Source organism: Macaca nemestrina, chromosome 16 (assembly GCF_043159975.1).
Source record: "Macaca nemestrina isolate mMacNem1 chromosome 16, mMacNem.hap1, whole genome shotgun sequence".
Lineage (NCBI taxonomy): Eukaryota > Metazoa > Chordata > Mammalia > Primates > Cercopithecidae > Macaca > Macaca nemestrina.
The window spans coordinates 104,100,179-104,118,515 of record NC_092140.1 but is presented as its reverse complement, the minus strand read 5'-3'; positions in this window follow the sequence as shown (position 1 = coordinate 104,118,515).

The window sequence follows — 18,337 nt, the reverse complement described above, 5'->3', positions numbered from 1 at the left end:
AGATGGGAAGAACATTCAAGGAATATGTTTAACAGACTTGTAGTGTTTTCTTTGGGTAAGAAATTTGCCATTTTAAGTCTAAAAGAGAAATAAGAGTGTCTTCTTGCTTGACATTAAATTTGGTTTACTAGTAAAATCAATGAAGAAACTCAATACGAATGGTTTCCAGCATATAAGTGATGAGCATTTCTAAAGAATAGAAGTTAGTTTTTAGGATCTTGGTAGAAATAATGTTGTAGATGGACTTGGGAGGCTGAGACAACAGGATGGCTTGTGACTAGGAGTTCAAGACCAGCCTGGACAACATAGTGAGCCCCTGTCTCTAAAAAATAGAAAAAAATTATCCAGGCATGGTAGTACATGCCTGTAATCCTAGCGACTTGGGAGGTTGAGGTGGCAGGATCACTAAAGCCCAGAATTGGAGGCTGCGGTGAGCCACCATTATGCCACAACACTCCATCCTAAGCAACAGAGTGAGATTCCATCTCGAAGCTGCAGGCAGGGGAAAGAGTGTTGGATATAAAAGATAAGTTCCTAGGCTGGCCTCCAAGGGCTCATTTAATCTTTCTACCAGTTACTTATAGAAACTTTTGTTTTTCCCCCTATTTAATATACTACTGGAGCTAAATCTCATTCATGTAGAACCTACTCATGTGGCTTACAGATCATAGGAACTAGTTATCTTGCATCTTAAATTCTTTTTTTGAGCAAATTGTACTATAAAATATACATCTATAGAGGAAAGAAGTTAATTTGGTGTTTGTTCATTTGAACTGAAAGTGAAACTAGAAGAACAACCCCTTTCTTGTATTGCGAAAACTGCATTCTCTTGTGTATGATAAAAAGTGCAGAATGCATAGGGACAATGACTCGCCTCTCCCCAGCTCAAATGGTTAAGCGTGCATCGGAAAGGAATTTGTTGGCTGGGCGTCGTGGCTCACGCCTGTAATCCCAGCACTTTGGGAGGCCAATGTGGGTGTATCACCTGAGGTCAGGAGTTCAAGACCAGCCTGGCCAACATGGTGAAACCCCATCTCTACTAAAAATGCAAAAATTGGCTGGGCGTGGTGACGGGCACCTGTAATCCCAGCTACTCGGGAGGCTGAGGCGGGAGAATCACTTGAACCCAGGATGCGGAGGTTGCATTGAGCCCATACACTCCAGTCTGGGCAACGAGCAAAACTCCGTCTCAAAAAAAAAAAAGAAAGAAATTTGTTGTTGTCAGGGCAGCTGCTGTTGTCCAGCCAAATGAGACACTTGAAGATTCTTGAGATTCTTGAAGGAGCCAGCTTACTTTTTAAAATGAAAAAATCTTAACTCTAAAACTGAAGTGAGTTGGCAAGGAAGCATTGAAGTTTTATGTATTCTATCAAACAGTATCAAATGACTGTATTCTAGTGAGGAAAATAGCACCCAAATTTATATAATAATTTCCTCTAATGAAGGTACTGTTTGAATATGCTACACTTGCATGAGTCTAAAGAATGCTCCCATTTAAGTACAAGAATAGCAAAATATGGAAACATAAATTTAGCAGTTATTCGCTGTTGTTTTCCCACCACCTCAAGTAATGCTGGAAATATAGCAGGCATTCAGTAATTTTTTTTATTGACCGATTGAAGGAGTTATTCTGTTCCATGATTCCCATGTCTTGTTCCACACTAAGTTCTTACCACTGCTGCAGAGGATGTAGTCATAGGCCCTACTGGTTAACCTAGAGTCGACAGGCAGTATAGCTTAACAGAAAGAGTGCTGGTGTTGTGTAGAACTGGATTCAAATTCAGATTCCGCCACACTAACCGTTCCCCACCTATAAAGTGAGGGCTAGTACATACATCTCAAGGATTAAATGAGGTAATCTGAGGAAGCATTGGGCATAGTGCCTGGAATATAGTACATATTTAATAAATGCTTGCGACTGTTAGCAAGTGTAAAAGCAGAGTGATGATCCTAATGATGATGGAAAAGACATAGGTCAGTCAGTGACCCCTAAGTAGAAGATAACCGAGACAATGAAGTTATTCTACTGGTGTGATTGCTCTGTAAATGTGGCTGGTTAAGGCTGACAACTGATTGTTTCCCAGTATCAGTTGAAATAGGCCAAAATACTTAATATCTAGCAGTCAGTGTGTGGTTAGACACATTTCTGCACATAAAGGCTCAGAAACAGATTCAGAAAAAGCAAAATAGATAAAATAAGGCTCACAGAAGAGTAAATGAGCTATTTGTTGATACGCTTTAGTGGGCTTGGCAAGAGTGAATAAAGCGGTAAGCTGGAGGATAGATCATAGGCAATCTGTGCCTCTAACCCAGAAATTGTGTTCCTGGAATTTGTTTTAAGGAAATATTACAGATACGCATAAAAGTGTAACTATAAGGGTATTTGTCGTCATAGTATTTAAAAGAGAAAATATATAAATGATCAAAATATTCAACAGCAGGGGATTGTGATACATATATATATAAAAAATGGGATACTGACGCAAGCATTCAGTGAAAAAAGTAGATTACCAAACCATACGATCCTCATTTATTTTACTTTATTTTATTTATTTATTTATTTGGGACAGTGTCTCACTCTGGCCCAGGCTGGAGTGCAGCGGCGCAATCTCGGCTCACTGCAAGCTCCACCTCCTGGGTTCACACCATTATCCTGCCTCAGCCTCCCGAGTAGCTGGGACTACAGGCCCCCACCACCATGCCCAGCTACTTTTTTTTGTATTTTTAGTAGAGATGGGGTTTCACCATGTTAGCCAGGATGGTCTCGATGTCCTGACCTAGTGATCTGCCCGCCTCAGCCTCCCAAAGTGCTGCGATTACAGGCCTGAGCCACCGCACCGGGCTGATCCTCATTTATTTTAAAAAGCGAGATCACACAGAAAAAAAATAAGATCAAAAATGTTGGTAAAAATAACTAAAGAATAAAAATATAGGGAAAAAGGTAGCCAAGGGATATCGTTATTCATTTTCTTTTTGCAACTTTATTAAGGTACAATTTGTGTGCAATAAACTGCACATATTTAAGGTATATAACTTGACTAGTTTTGACAAATATATACACCCATGAAACTGCCAGTTATAATTTTGAACATTTTTGTGATCCTCCAAAGTTCCCTTGTGTCCTTTTGCAATACACACACACACACACACAGACAGTACGCAGGCAACCATTGATCTGCTGTTACAATAGATCAGTTTGCATCTTTTAGAGTTGTACGTAACTGAAATCACACAGTATGTACTCCTTTGCATCTGGCTTCTTTTTTTTTTTTTTTTTTTTTTTGAGACAGAGTCTGGCTCTGCCGCCTAGGCTGGAGTGCAGTGGCCGGATCTCAGCTCACTGCAAGCTCCGCCTCCCGGGTTCACGCCATTCTCCTGCCTCAGCCTCCCGAGTAGTTGGGACTACAGGCGCCCGCCACCGCGCCCGGCTAGTTTTTTGTATTTTTTTTTAGCAGAGACGGGGTTTCACCGTGTTAGCCAGGATGGTCTCGATCTCCTGACCTCGTGATCCGCCCGTCTCGGCCTCCCAAAGTGCTGGGATTACAGGCTTGAGCCACCGCGCCCGGCCATGCATCTGGCTTCTTTGACTCAGCATAATGATTTGAGATTCATCTATGCTGTTACATGTACTAGTAACACATTTGTATTACTGAGTAGTATACAATTGTATGAATGTGTCACATTTTTGCACCTATTCACCTGTTAGTAGACATTTGGGTTGTTTCCCAAATTACATCCCACATTTGGCTATTACAAAGAAAGCTGCCATTAACTTTTGTGTGCAAATCTTTGTGTGGACATGTATTATCTCTTGGGTGAATATCCAGGAATGAAATGGCTATGTCGAATAATAGATATATTTTTAACTTTATAAGAAGCCATCAAACTGTTGGTCCAAGGTGGTTGTACCATTTTACGTTCCCAGCAGCAGTAACTGGTGGGAATATGATTCATTCTCAAAAGATGATCTGAAGTTTCAAAAGTAAATAAGTTATTGAAACATGTAATATGATGGTGGTAATTAGACAACATGATAATACCTTACCTATAGGGTTGGTTGGGAGGATTACATGCACTAATGCATAAAAAGCATTTCAGCACAGAGGAAGTACTCAGTATTCATTAGCAGTTTTATGGTCATTCTGTAAATTTAACTTCTTTGGTTGTTAACAATAGTACATTAGTGACTAATTTTGATAGACTAAAAATAAACAGGCTAGACTTTAAAAACCAGAGTTGTACAAAAAACATTCACGTTCATAAAAATACCCTGAAACAAAATACAAATTTATTTTTTTCTTTCCAGTAGAGGGGCAGTGATTACCTGGCATTGTTGTAAAACAGAAGTTAAGCTTGCCATTATTGTAGTTATAATTTTTAATATAATTTTTGCAGGTAACTCTCAGTAACTTTTTATTATATACTATTTAATTATGAGTGTCAAGATCTGAAAAATACATGATCAATTCAGGATTGGTTATAACTTTTTAAAGAAAGATATTTACATTGATTTGTTCTTCCTTAAAATGTCTTTATACATATATATATTATACAGACACGTCACCTTCACTTTGGGATGTGGAATTTGCTAAGCAGTTAGCCACAGTAAATGAACAACCCCTTCAGAATGGGTTTGAAGAGCTGATCCAGTGGACAAAAGATGGGGAACAGTGGGAGTTCCCAATTAACAATGAAGCAGGTAAGTGTTAAATTTCAGGGGTTATAAAATTTATTGATTGAAATTATTCTGCCAGATATTCACTTTCAGAGTGTAGATACTTACATGAATTTCAAAACACTTTGTAGATATCTTCATGGTGTCCTAAAATAAATCTGACAAGGTTTTTTAAAAAAGATGTTAGAATTTCACTTAGTTTTAGATGCTTGGTAAGGAAAATGAAGAAGTAAAACTATATGGCAAAAATGCATCATGAATTTCTATGACATGAAAGGACTGAGAACTGCAAATGATTGCAATTTTCTAATTGCTCAACAGGATATTACTTGGTGAATCTTCTATATATTAAATAAGGGGTATGAGATTATACTTCAATTTTGGAGAACATTACAACTCTTAAAGTCTCACGCTGGTGTCCTTTAGTCATAAAACCATTGCATTAATGAGGTGCAGGGAACCTGTATGAGCCACTCAAAGCAAAAACATTAGTAGGCTTTTGAAATCTTTGCCTGCATAATATAGATGCTTTGAACTGGCAACAGAATATCATCTACTGGGTAGTTTTTGGAGATGTTACCCCTTCCTAAATCAAAAGGAAAACAGTATTACTATGCTATATATTTTTTATGATACCCATGTTGTCATCAGTTAAACATTTTAATTGAATTTATAGGAGTATTTTGAATTAGAAAAGATTGATGTACTTTTAGGGTAAGATTAGCTAGAAGTTGGAAGAGGCTGAATAAGTCTTAGGAAAATGTCCATATTTTAACCTTCATAATGTTGTGGTATCATTGTAATATCTTAATTTTTGATCATCTTTAATTTGCTGGATTAATAAGTGGAACAGAAGCTTAAATATCAGAAATATTTAATCTTACATGTCAATAATATAATTAATATAAAGTGTTTCTTTTTATAGGAAAACTTTAGAGAATTACAGATTCTTTTAGCAAATTCTTAATATTTCATATATTCATATTTTTGTTTTTGTTTTTTGAGACAAATTCTCTCTCTGTCTCCCAGGCTGGAGTGCAGTGGCATGATCTCGGCTCACTGCAACCTCTGCCTCCCAGGTTCAAGCAATTCTCATCCCCCAGCCGAGTAGCTGGGATTACAGGCGTGCATCACCACACCCAGCTAATTTTTGTATTTTCAGTAGAGAAGGGGTTTCACAGTGTTGGCCAGGCTGGTCTCAAACTCCTGACCTCAGGTAATCCACCTGCCTTGGCCTCCCAAAGTGCTGGGATTACAGGTGTGAACCACCATACCTGGCCTGTATATTCATATTGTACCTGCAATAATATAGCATACTATGTTTCATGTATTACATAATGTATGTATTGCTTAAAGTATGGTTTCTGTATTCTGGAAGGTATCACGGTAAGGTAAAAAGACCAATGCATTTTTAAGTTGTACCAATCCGAGTACCAGCTCTGTCCATTATTGGCCATTTGCCTTTGAGGAAATTATTTAAGCTCCTGGGCCTCAGTTTCCTCTTCTGCAAAATAATATCTGATATTAAGGAAAGATTTGGTCTACTCTTACAACATGTTTGGATTTCATTATTTGAAGAAACTTGGATGTTCCAAGTCCTCATGGTTAAAAACTTGATTTGAAAACCCAGTATTAGGCCAGGCATGGTGGCTCATGCCTGTAATCCTAGTTACTTGGGAGGCTGAGGCAGGAGAATCACTTGAACCCGGGAGGCAGAGATTGCGGCCAAGATTGCGCCACTGGACTCCAGCCAGGGTGACAGAGTGAAACTCTGTCTCAAGAAAAATATAAATAAAGGAAGAAAGAAAAAAATAACAGTATTGAGGTATAATGATATGACTTTATTCAGGAGAGTCAGTGAAGCATAGTGGTTAGAAGTTCAAGATCCTGAGTGAGTTACAGAATTGGTCTCTCCAAGCCTCACTTCCTTCATCTCTAAAATGATGGGAATAATAATAATAGGACTCATTATATGAGGTTGGTGTGAGGAGTAAGTGAGGTTAACAAATAAAGCATCATCACCATCATCCTGTTTCTACAGCAACAACATTGTGAGGGGGTTTGCTTCTGTAACTCTTTTCTGTTGTATACTGTAACATTTTATTTTTCAAAATTTTACTTTGTACTGTAACATTTTAAATCTTAGACTATTAACATGGATAGAATGTATTATCTGGGGCGGGCGCGGTGGCTCAAGCCTGTAATCCCAGCACTTTGGGAGGCTGAGATGGGCGGATCACGAGGTCAGGAGATCGAGACCATCCTGGCTAACACGGTGAAACCCCGTCTCTACTAAAAAATACAAAAAACTAGCCGGGCGAGGTGGCGGGCGCCTGTAGTCCCAGCTACTTGGGAGGCTGAGGCAGGAGAATGGCATGAACCCGGGTGGCGGAGCTTGCAGTGAGCTGAGATCCGGCCACTGCACTCCAGCCTGGGCGACAGAGCAAGACTCCGTCTCAAAAAAAAAAAAAAGAATGTATTATCTGGGAACCACCAAATAGGGTGCTAGGAAAGCACCAACTCATGGTATATTGTCATCAGCAGTGAAACACTTAAGTGCATCAAAATTGTAAGTGATCAAACGCCAATGGAATTTATCTTAAATTTGACCTGGTTTCTGAGAAAATTTAATTTCTAAGACAGGAGAGAAACATCTTTTTTTGGTCAGGTTGAGGAGGTAAATGTGACAATTATCCACATGACACTGTGCATATTATCGATATTTCAGTGTTGGAAAAGGAGGTAGTGGGTAACTCATTTCCAGCTCCTTAAGGCAGTTGTTATCTGAAGTGAAAACAGGAAAGGACTGTGGAAACTCTCACTTTTTTTTTTTTTTTTTTTTTTGAGACGGAGTCTCACTCTGTCCCCCAGGCTAGAGTGCAGTGGCCGGATCTCAGCTCACTGCATTCTCTGCCTCTTGGTTTCAAGCGATTCTCCTGCCTATACCTCCTCAGTAGCTGGGATTACAGGTGTCCATTACCACGCCCAGCTAATTTTTTGTATTTTTTTTTTTTTTAAAGTAGAGAGGGGGTTTCACCACATAGTCTGGGCTGTTCTCGAACTCCTGACCTCAGGTAATCCACCTCCTCAGCCTCCCAAAGTGCTGAGATTACAGGCGTGAGCCACCGCACCTGGCCAAGAAAGGTACTTTGGACAGTGCCAAAGTCGAGGATTTGGCTTGTGATTTACTGCAGTTGCGACACCGCAGTTTCCACAGTGTGGCCTTAGAACAAACAGTCTTATCCAGTCCTGAAACCCCAGTGCCTTAGAAACATCAGGACAGGTCAGAAGGACAGTAAGTCCTCAAGGCGTCAGCCTCTGCTCCTCCCCACGGATTGAGGGGTAAGTATTCCAGGCTCTCTGCAGGACCATATCCAGGATGTGGACACCAAGTCCTGCTAGGGCCTGCTTCCAAAAGAGTTGATCCCAGCCATGAAACTGCCCTGATACTTTCATCCTGTATCAGCCTTGTGAGTAGCCAGTAGCTGGGACCACAGGTGTGCACCACCACACCTGCCTAATTTTTTTTGTTGAGACGGGTTTCGTCATGTTGCCCAGGCTGGTCTGGAACTCCTGAGCTCAACCGATGTGCCCGCCTCGGTCTCCCAAAGTGCCGGGATTACAGGCGTGAGCCACCATGCTCAGCCCAATTTGTAATCTTTTATGCATTGTTTCTCTCATGTAGCATGTTTTCAAGGTTTATCCAACTTGCAGTGTATTAATGCTGAATAATACTCCATTGTGTAGGTTCACTGTATTTTTATTTTTAAAATTTTACTTTTAATTGGCACACAACAAATATTTGTACATATTTATGGGGTACAGATAGTATGTTGTTACATGTATAGAATGTGTAATGACCAATCGGGGTATTAAAGGTATCTGCCACTTTGAGTATTTGTTATTTCTATATGTTGGGAACATTTCAAGTCCTCTCGTAGAGCTATTTTGAAATACACAATACATTGTTGTTAACTGTAGTCACCCTACTCTGCTATAGAACATTAGAACTTATTCCTTCTGTCTAACTGTATTAACCAACCACTCTTCCCTGCCAACTCATGCACACTTCCCAGCCTCTGGTATCTGGTATTTTTGTAGAGATGGGGTTTTGCCATTTTGGCCCCACTGGTCTTAACTCCTGACCTCAGGTGATCCGCCTACTTCAGCCTCCCAAAGTGCTGGGATTATAAGCATGGCCTTTTTTTAAATGTTTATTCCACATTGTGTCAGTCCTCACATGTCTCCTGGGATCCATCTGACATGTAATCTGTTGGTTTCCCAGCAGTGATAATTTCATGTAAAATCCTAAATCTGACCTGAAATAGTTTCTGTTTTCTTGTTGATTATCTTTACATCAATATTAACCATTTTGATATACTGAGATATAATTCAGTTGGGTTGTGACTGAGCCAATAGTTCCGTTTTTATATACAAATAGACATGCCTAAATCCAGTTTATTTTTTGTGTGCACATTTTATTTAATTAATTTTTAACTTTTGTTTTAGGTTCAGGGGTACATGTGCAGGTTTGTTATATGTGTAAATTTTGTGTCATGGGGGTTTGATGCACAGATTATTTTGTCACTCGGGTAATAAGCATAGTACCCGATAGGTAGCTTTTTGAGACTCACCCTCCTCCCAGCCTCCAGCCCTCAAGTAGGCCCCAATGTCTGTTGTTCCCATATTTGTGCCCATGTGTACTCAATGTTTAACTCCCACTTATAAGTGAGAACATGAAGTATTTGGTTTCCTGTTCCTGTGTTAATTTGCTTAGAATAATTTTTAAGCTGGAGCTGGATGGCCTCCAGCTCCATCTGTATTGCTGCAAAGGACATGATCTTATTTTTATTTTATGGCTGCATAATATTCCATGGTATATGTGTGCCACATTTTTTTTATTAAGTTCACCATTGATGGGCACCTAGGTCAGTTCTGTGTCTTTGCTATTGTGAATAGTGCTGCGATGAACATACGTGTGCGTGTGTCTTCACGGTAGAATGATATTTACATTCCTGTGGGTACATACTGAGTAATAGGATTGCTGGTGCTGTGATGAACATATGTGGGCGTGTGTCTTCACGGTAGAATGATATTTACGTTCCTGTGGGTACATACTCAGTAATAGGATTGCTGGTGCTGTGATGAACATATGTGTGCGTGTGTCTTCACAGTAGAGTGATGTTTACCTTCCTGTGGGTACATACTCAGTAATAGGATTGCTGGTGCTGCGATGAACATATGTGTGCATGTGTCTTCACGGTAGAGTGATATTTACATTCCTGTGGGTACATACTCAGTGATAGGATTGCTGGTGCTGCGATGAACATATGTGTGCATGTGTCTTCACGGTAGAATGATATTTACATTCCTGTGGGTACATACTCAGTAATAGGATTGCTGGGTTTCAGGGTAATTCTCAAGTTCTTTGAGAAATCACCAAACTGCTTTCCATAATGGCTGAGCTAATCTACATACCCACCAGTAGTGTATAACCATTCCCTTTCCTCTGCAACTTTGCCAGCATCTATTTTTCGGCGTTTTAATAATAGCCATTCTGACTAGTATGAGATGGTATCTCATTGTAGTTCTGAATTGCATTTCTCTAGGATTAGTGATGTTGAGCATTTTTTCATGTTTGTTAGCTGTGTGTATGTCTTTTGAGAAGTGTCTGTTCATGTCCTTTGGCTCCCCTCCCCACCCCATTTTTTCTCAGTGGGGTTGTTTTTTGCTTGTAAATTTAAGTTCCTTATAGATTCTAGATATCAGACCCTTGTTAGATGCATAATTTGTAAATATTTTTTCTCATTCTGTAGGCTGTCTGTTTAGTCTGTTGATAGTTTCTTTTGCTGTGCAGAAGCTCTTTAATTAGATTCCACTCGTCTGTTTTTGTTTTTGTTGCAATTGCTTTTGGCATCTTCATCATGAAATCTTCACAAGGGCCTATGTCAGGATAGTATTTCCTAGGTTATCTTCCAGGGATTTTAGAGTTTTAGGTTTTACATTTAAGTCTTTTATCCATCATGGGTTGATTTTTGTTTGTGGTAAAAGGAAGGGGTCCAGTTTCAATCTTCTGCATATGGCTAGTCAGTTATCCCAGCGCCATTGGTTGAGTAGGAAGTCCTTTCTCCATTGCTTGTTTTTATTGGCTTTGTCGAAGATCAGATGGTTGTAGCTGTGCAGCTTCATTTCTGGGTTCTCTAACCTGTTCCATTGGCCTGTGTGTCTGTTTTTTCACCAGTGCCATGATGTTGTGCTCGCTGTAGCCTTGTAGATGGTTTGAAGATGGGTAGTGTGGCATCTCCAGCTTCATTCTTTTCATGTAGGATTGCTTTGGCTATCCTCCACATAGCTAGTCAATCACAAGTTGTGCTAATTTTTTCTGCTGTTTCTCCAATCTGTCTCTCCTCTTGATTCTTACTACCACCCTGGTTTTTCAGGCCCTTGGCATCTCTCACCTAAGCTGTGTCGTAGCCTCCTAACGGATCCCTGACGCTTCAGTGTTGCCCTCTGTCCTCACCCCTGAAAGACAGGCTACCTAAAACAGAATTATCGTGAGACTTCCCTTCTTAAAATCCCTTTTTGACTCTCTATTGCCTATTAAATAATGTCTGTAGTTCTTAATCTACTGTACAGGCATCTCCTGTTACTGTCTGCTCTACATCTGTTACTGCAGTAATAGGTAAATGTTTATAATTTCCCCCGAAGTCCCTCTGCTGTTCAATACTTCCAAGTATTTGTTCATTGTGATCTTTTTCTCTGAAACTCCCTCACCACTTTTTCCCCTGGTTTATTATTTGTTGTCCTTCACGCCCAAGCTCAAGCATCATCTTTTTCAGAAAATCTACTTTGAAGTTCCAGAGTGGACCAGTGGCCCCTTTTAATGCTCCCCATCGTGTTGATCTCTATCTTTTCACTTTAAACATACTTTTAAACCTGCTTCCTGAGTATAAAGTTTGTTACAATTTTAAGATTTGTATTTTTCGGTGTCTTTTTCTTCTCTTTATGGTTTTCTGTTGGCTCCTGCTTATGGCAGTTTGACTCTTCAACTCTTTGTTAAATTTTAGAAATAGCCCGTGTTTGTCTAAACTTTAACTTTGGGTGTCCTGAGAGACCAGAATTGAGAATTGAGATAAGTTGCCTGGTTTCTGCGTGGTTCTTGAAGGAGTGCCAATCGGGAACCATTCTAGTTTGATTTATTGGTTTGCGGTTTCTTGGACTATGAGTATGGTATAAATTCAAATTCCAGCATAAGAGTAAAGCTGGTTAGAAAACATTAGGGAAGACTCTAAATTATTAATGTTTTAAAATCCACTGCCTGCAGACTGATTTGCTTGTTGGTTCACTTGTCATATCCTTCCAACTTTGTCTTTTCTACTAAATATGTAGCCCTTTTTGGTGTCTGGATTTTTTTTTTTTTTTTGGTTGAGACGGAGTCTCGCTTTGCCGCCCAGACTGGAGTGAGTGGCTGGATTTCAGCTCACTGTAAGCTCCGCCTCCCGGGTTCCCGCCATTCTCCTGCCTCAGCCTCCCGAGTAGCTGGGACTACAGACGCCCGCCACCTCGCCCGGCTAGGTTTTTGTATTTTTTAGTAGAGACGGGGTTTCACCGTGTTAGCCAGGATGGTCTCAATCTCCTGACCTTGTGATCCGCCCGTCTCGGCCTCCCAAAGTGCTGGGATTACAGGCTTGAGCCACCGCGCCCGGCGGTGCCTGGATTTATATGGAGGTCTCAGACTCAGTTCCCGACTTTGTCAGGTTCAAATCCTATTAGTCAGTTAACCAGAAAGATTCTAGATCTGCAGCATTGCTGAGCAGATTCCCAGGAATGTGTCAGAGCATTTCTTTTTTTTTTTTTTTTTTTTTTTTTTGAGACGGAGTCTCGCTCTGTCACCCAGGCTGGAGTGCAGTGGCCGGATCTCGGCTCACTGCAAGCTCCGCCTCCCGGGTTCACGCCATTCTCCCGCCTCAGCCTCCCAAGTAGCTGGGACTACAGGCGCCCGCCACCGCGCCCGGCTAGTTTTTTGTATTTTTAGTAGAGACGGGGTTTCACCATTTTAGCCAGGATAGTCTCGATCTCCTGACCTCGTGATCCACCCGCCTCTGCCTCCCAAAGTGCTGGGATTACAGGCTTGAGCCACCGCGCCCGGCCAGAGCATTTCAAAATCCCCTCTTGACATCTCATTCCTAGCTTTTTAAAAAAGTATTTTGATTTTCCTGTTGATTGCCCCGATTCCTATTTACTACCTCAGGCAGCCACAATGTTAACTAACAAAGCTCTAGGTTTTTGGTTTTGGCACACTTCCAGGGCATCTCTGGCTTCTGTGTTGACTGATGACTTTAGTTTCACCTCTAGATTGTGTGTGCATGTGTGTAATCATTTTGTACTTCCTTCACATTTTGTGAGTTCAGAAATATATTTAAAAGTGTATTTGGGGTCAGGCATGAGAGCTCATGCCTGTAATCCCTTTGGGAGGCTGAGGTTGGAGGATAACCTGAGGTCAGAAGTTTGAGACCAGCCTGACCAATGTGGCGAAACCCCGTCTCTACTAAAAATACAAAAGGTAGCCAGGCATGGTGGCATGTACCTGTAATTCCAGCTACTAGGGAGGCTGAGGCAGGAGAATCACTTGAACTTGGGAGGCAGAGGTTGCAGTGAGCCAAGATCACACCACTGCACTCCAGCCTGGGCAACAGAGCAAGACTCTGTTTCAAAAAAATAAAAAATAAAAACAAAACTGTATTTGGAAGTGATGTCAGTAAAAACAGCAAGCTAGGAACCTTAAAAAATTCCTTTATTCATAAAAACAGCTGGGAAAAATAAAAGCAACTTTTTCGGAACTCTGGAAAATATCCAAAGGCTTTCCGCAATCTTGGGAGCATTTATTCAAGAACATAGGCTGAATTTTGGTGGGAATAGTGAGCTTTGTAGTGTTCTTACTTTACGCTCATCATATCCTCCCAGCTCCATGGTAGCCTTGAAAACCAACATCCTACAATCTTGTTGAAAAACCAGCTCCTGGGAGCCATAGAAAGGAACAAAAGGGGGTTGGGACTCATTCAAAGCCTTATTCCCAGAGAAACGTCATTATGTGACCTGACTAGGAGGTCCCAGGAAGACCCCACGCACAAGACTATCTTTATTTGGCTTGACTTAGAGCTCCCCCAGCCTTTGTTCATGTCTGTTGAAGACAATCAGAGGCGATTGCTGAACGTGATGGCTACCTGGGGTATAGATAAGTTGAGATACACAATATGCTAACAAAAATGTAAACAAAGGCCAGGCACGGTGGCTCGTGCCTGTAATCCCAGCACTTCGGGAGGCCGAGGCGGGTGGATCATGAGGTCAGGAGATCGAGACCATCTTGGCTAACACAGTGAAACCACATCTCTACTAAAAAAATTACAAAAAATTAGCTGGACATGGTGGCAGGCACCTGTAGTCCCAGCTACTTGGGAGGCTGAAGCAGGAGAATGGCATACACCTGGGAGGCAGAGCTTGTAGTGAGCTGAGATCACACCACTCCAGCCTGGGTAAGAGTGAGACTCCATCTCAAAAAAAAAAAAAAAAGTAAACAAAACAAAAGAAAACAAAGAAAAAGACAGATGCTGAGAGTACAAACCTGCTTGCTGTCAGAAGACATTTCTGTTCATGTCTTCCACCTACAAATTTAATGTCTTTTCCGTCTCAACTAAGTACTTGTCATGCACTGTAGCTGTAACTTTTGCAGCTTTTGACAGCAAAACGGGCACAAGTTTCTTTGTTCTTCTTCACAATATTACGAGTAGAGGATTTGTCCTTACTGTAAATCTTAGCAACCTCAGACTATAATATTTTTCTTATGTCAGAGACGTTCACGTTTTCACTTAAAGGAAGCACGCCATGGCTTCTCTCTGGCATACCCAAATCGCCAGGATAGTTACCGCTGCATATTGGGGCAATTATGAAGTGAAATAGGGTTACTTGTGTACCACCCCTGTGATGCCATGACAGTTGGTGTGATCATCAAGATGGCTACTAAGGGTCTAATGAGACATTAATCAAGAATTCTATATGTAGCAAAAATATCCTTCAACATTGAAGGAGAAACATAAGGCATTAAATATCTTAGGACATTTAAGACATTCCTTGGTAAACAAAACTAAAAAAAATTTGTTGCTTGAAGACATCTCTATATGAAATACTAATGGAAGTCATTTAGGCTGAAATGAAAGAATACTAGGTAGTAACTCAAATCCACATGAGGAAATAAAGAGCTGAGAAAGAACTATGAGTAAATATAAAAGTCAGTATAAGCGTAAAGCACTTCTCATAAATGGGTTGATGAACATAGAGTATATGAAGATATGGTTTATATGACATTAATAGCATGATGGAAGAGAGAAGGAATGGAGCTACATAGGAAAAAGTTTATGTATACTGTCTTAATTAAGTTGGTATTAATATGCACTACATAGTTATAAATCAACATGCTAATTGCAATATCCAGGGCAACCACTAAGAAAACAACTCAAAAATGTAGTAAAAGAAATGACAAGGAAATAAAAATTGTATACTATAAAACTATTTAGCATAAATCTTACTTTATCAATGATTGTATTAAGTGGAAATTTCTCTCCACTTAAAAGGAAGAAATTTGCAGAATGAATTAAAGGACATGATCCTACTATATGCTGTCTATAAGAGACATATTTTAGACCAAGACTCAAATAGATTAAAAGTAAAAGTATAGAAAAAGATAAAACAAGCAAACAGTAACCAAAAAACTAACTAGCTAACTAACTAACTAAATAAATAAAGAGATGGAAGCATGATTTAAAAAATCAGAAAAAAAAAGACTTAAAGGCAAAAATTTTTTATTAACAACAAAGGACATTTTATAATAATAAGAGGATCGATCCATCAAAAACATATAACAGAGCCCCAAAGTACGTGAAGAAAAAATTGACAGAATTGAAGGGAGAAACAATTCAGCAATAATAGTTGAGGACTTCAATTCCCCATTTTCGTTAATAGCTAGACAATTGGGCAGAAAATCAATAAGAAAATATAAGACGTGAGTAATACTATAAACCAACTAGATTTAACAGATATCTGTAGCGTTCTCCAACCAACAACAACAGAGTATACAGTCTTTATAAGTGCACATGGAACATTCTCCAGGAAAGACCATATGCTAGGCAATAAAACAACTCTCAATAAATTTTAAAAGATTTAAATCATATGAAGCATGTTCTCAACTGCAATAAAATGAAATTAGAATAGTAAGAGAAGGAAATTTGGGAAGTTCACAAATACATGGAAATGAAACAACGTACTCTTAAATAATCAATTGGTCATAGAAGAAATCCAAGAGAAATCAGAACATATTTTGAGATGAATGAAAACAAAAATTCCACATCTCAAAACTTATGGAATGCAGCTAATGCCGTGCTTAAAGGGAAATTTGTAGGTGTAAATTCTTACATCAGAAAGGAAGAAAGATCTCAATCAATAATTCAACTTTCCACCTAAAGAAACTAGAAAAAGAAGATCAAACTGAAACCAAAGCAAGTAAAGCAAGGATATAATAAATGTTAGAGTGAAAATAAAAAAATAGCAAGCAGAAAAACAATAGAGAAAATAAACGAAACCAAAGTTATTTGAAAAGATCAACAAAATTGATAGCTTAGCTAGCCTGATCAAGAAAAAAAAGAACTCAAAAATGGGATAAATAACTTAGGTTAGGTAAATAATTAACAACGACAAAAAACCTAAACCCTTAGATAATCTAGTAAAGATTATGAAAAACCAACAGCTAACATTAAAGTTAGTGGTGAAAGTCTTAAATCTTTTCTCCTAAAATGAGGAACAAGACAAGGATACCTGCTTGCTTTTTCTATTCAACATTGTACTGGAGATTCTAGCCAGGATAATTAGACAAAAAACAGAACAAAACCAACCACAAAAAAGAAAACGCATCTAGATTGGAATGGAAAAAGTCAAACCCTATTTTTTGCAGATAAATAATGTTGTATATAGAAAATCTAAAGAACCTACAACAACAACAGCAAACCTGCTGGAGCAACAATTGAGTTCACAAAAGATACAAGATCAATGTGCAAAAAATCAGTTATATTTAGAAACACTAGCAATGAGTCGGCTCAAAATGAAATTAAGAAAGTAATTTTATTTACAATAGCATTAAAAACAAGACTAAAACAAAAATGTAAGACTACACAATATTGAAAGTGATTAAGACCTAAATATATGGATACACATTCTGTATTTATGGAATGGAAGACATTAGTATTAAGATGACAGTACTCCACAAATTGATCTACATATTCAAGTCAGTTCCTATCAAAATCCTAGCTTCTCTTTTTGCAGAAATTGACTTGCTGATCTAAGATTCATTTGAAAATGCAAGGGACTCTGAATAACCAACACAATCTTTTTTTTTTTTTTTTTTTTTTTGAGTCTTGCTCTGTCGCCCAGGCTGAAGTGCAATGGCCTAATCTCAGCTCACTGCAAGCTCTGCCTCCCGGGTTTACGCCATTCTCCTGCCTCAGCCTCCCAAGTAGCTGGGACCACAGGCACCCGCCACCTCGCCCGGCTAGTTTTTTGTACTTTTTTTTTAGTAGAGACGGGGTTTCACCGGGTTAGCCAGGACAGTCTCGATCTCCTGACCTCGTGATCTGCCCGCCTCGGCCTCCCAAAGTGCTAGGATTACAGGCTTGAGCCACCGCACCCGGCCCCTATTTTTTCTTATACTCAAAATTTTAATTGACACATAATAAATTGTACGTATTTATGAGGTACAATGTGATGTTTCAGTACCTTTTACCTTGTGTAATGATCGAATCAGGGTAATTAGCATATCCATTGCCTTAAATATTTACCGTTTCTTTGAAGTAAGAACATTCAAAATCCTCTCTTCTAGCTAGAATATGAGTGTGTTTTAAATGTACAACTCTTTGTTTTCTCACAATCCTATAAAATGAAAGCTTGAGTCAATGAAGTATCCCCCCAAGTCCTATCAACCTTGTCTATTTTAGTGAAATTTAATATTGTCTAGAAAACACTAGACAAACATAGTTATTCAGAGAGAATAAGTGAGCCCTCTGATTATTCTCTCTAATCCGCAAAGGAAGCTGAACACTTGATGTAAACTTCATCAGAGTAAATGAGAAGAATCCCCTCCATTCCATACAAAAGAAAAAATAACTGGAGAGAGAGTCTCTGCTCTCAGGTTATTATCCTGTGGTCTTTGCTTTTGGTACATTCCACCCCACCCCATGCCCTTCTCCCTTGTCTTTAATGAGTATCTGTATATATGGCAGAACAGCATGTTTTTAAGTCTCTGCAGTCTTGGGCCAAGCTCGTTCTATGCCCCACTACAAGAATCGCAAGAGCACCAGGATTCTGTTTGGGGTTGCCATGGACACAGAGTTCTTATTACAGAACTGACTTATTCTCAATACGAGGTAAAGACTTAGAGGTGAGGGTCTCTGAGCAAGGGAGTCCCACCCCATCCTCTGCCCTCTCTGTTGGCTCATGTTGTCCTCTCATCCTCATCAGGAGAATTAAAATCATGTAAAGTTTTGGTGGGGGAACTAGACGGTGATCTCTGGGACCCATAGACAGGAAAGTTTGCTTACACCCAGCTGGGGGGAACACTAA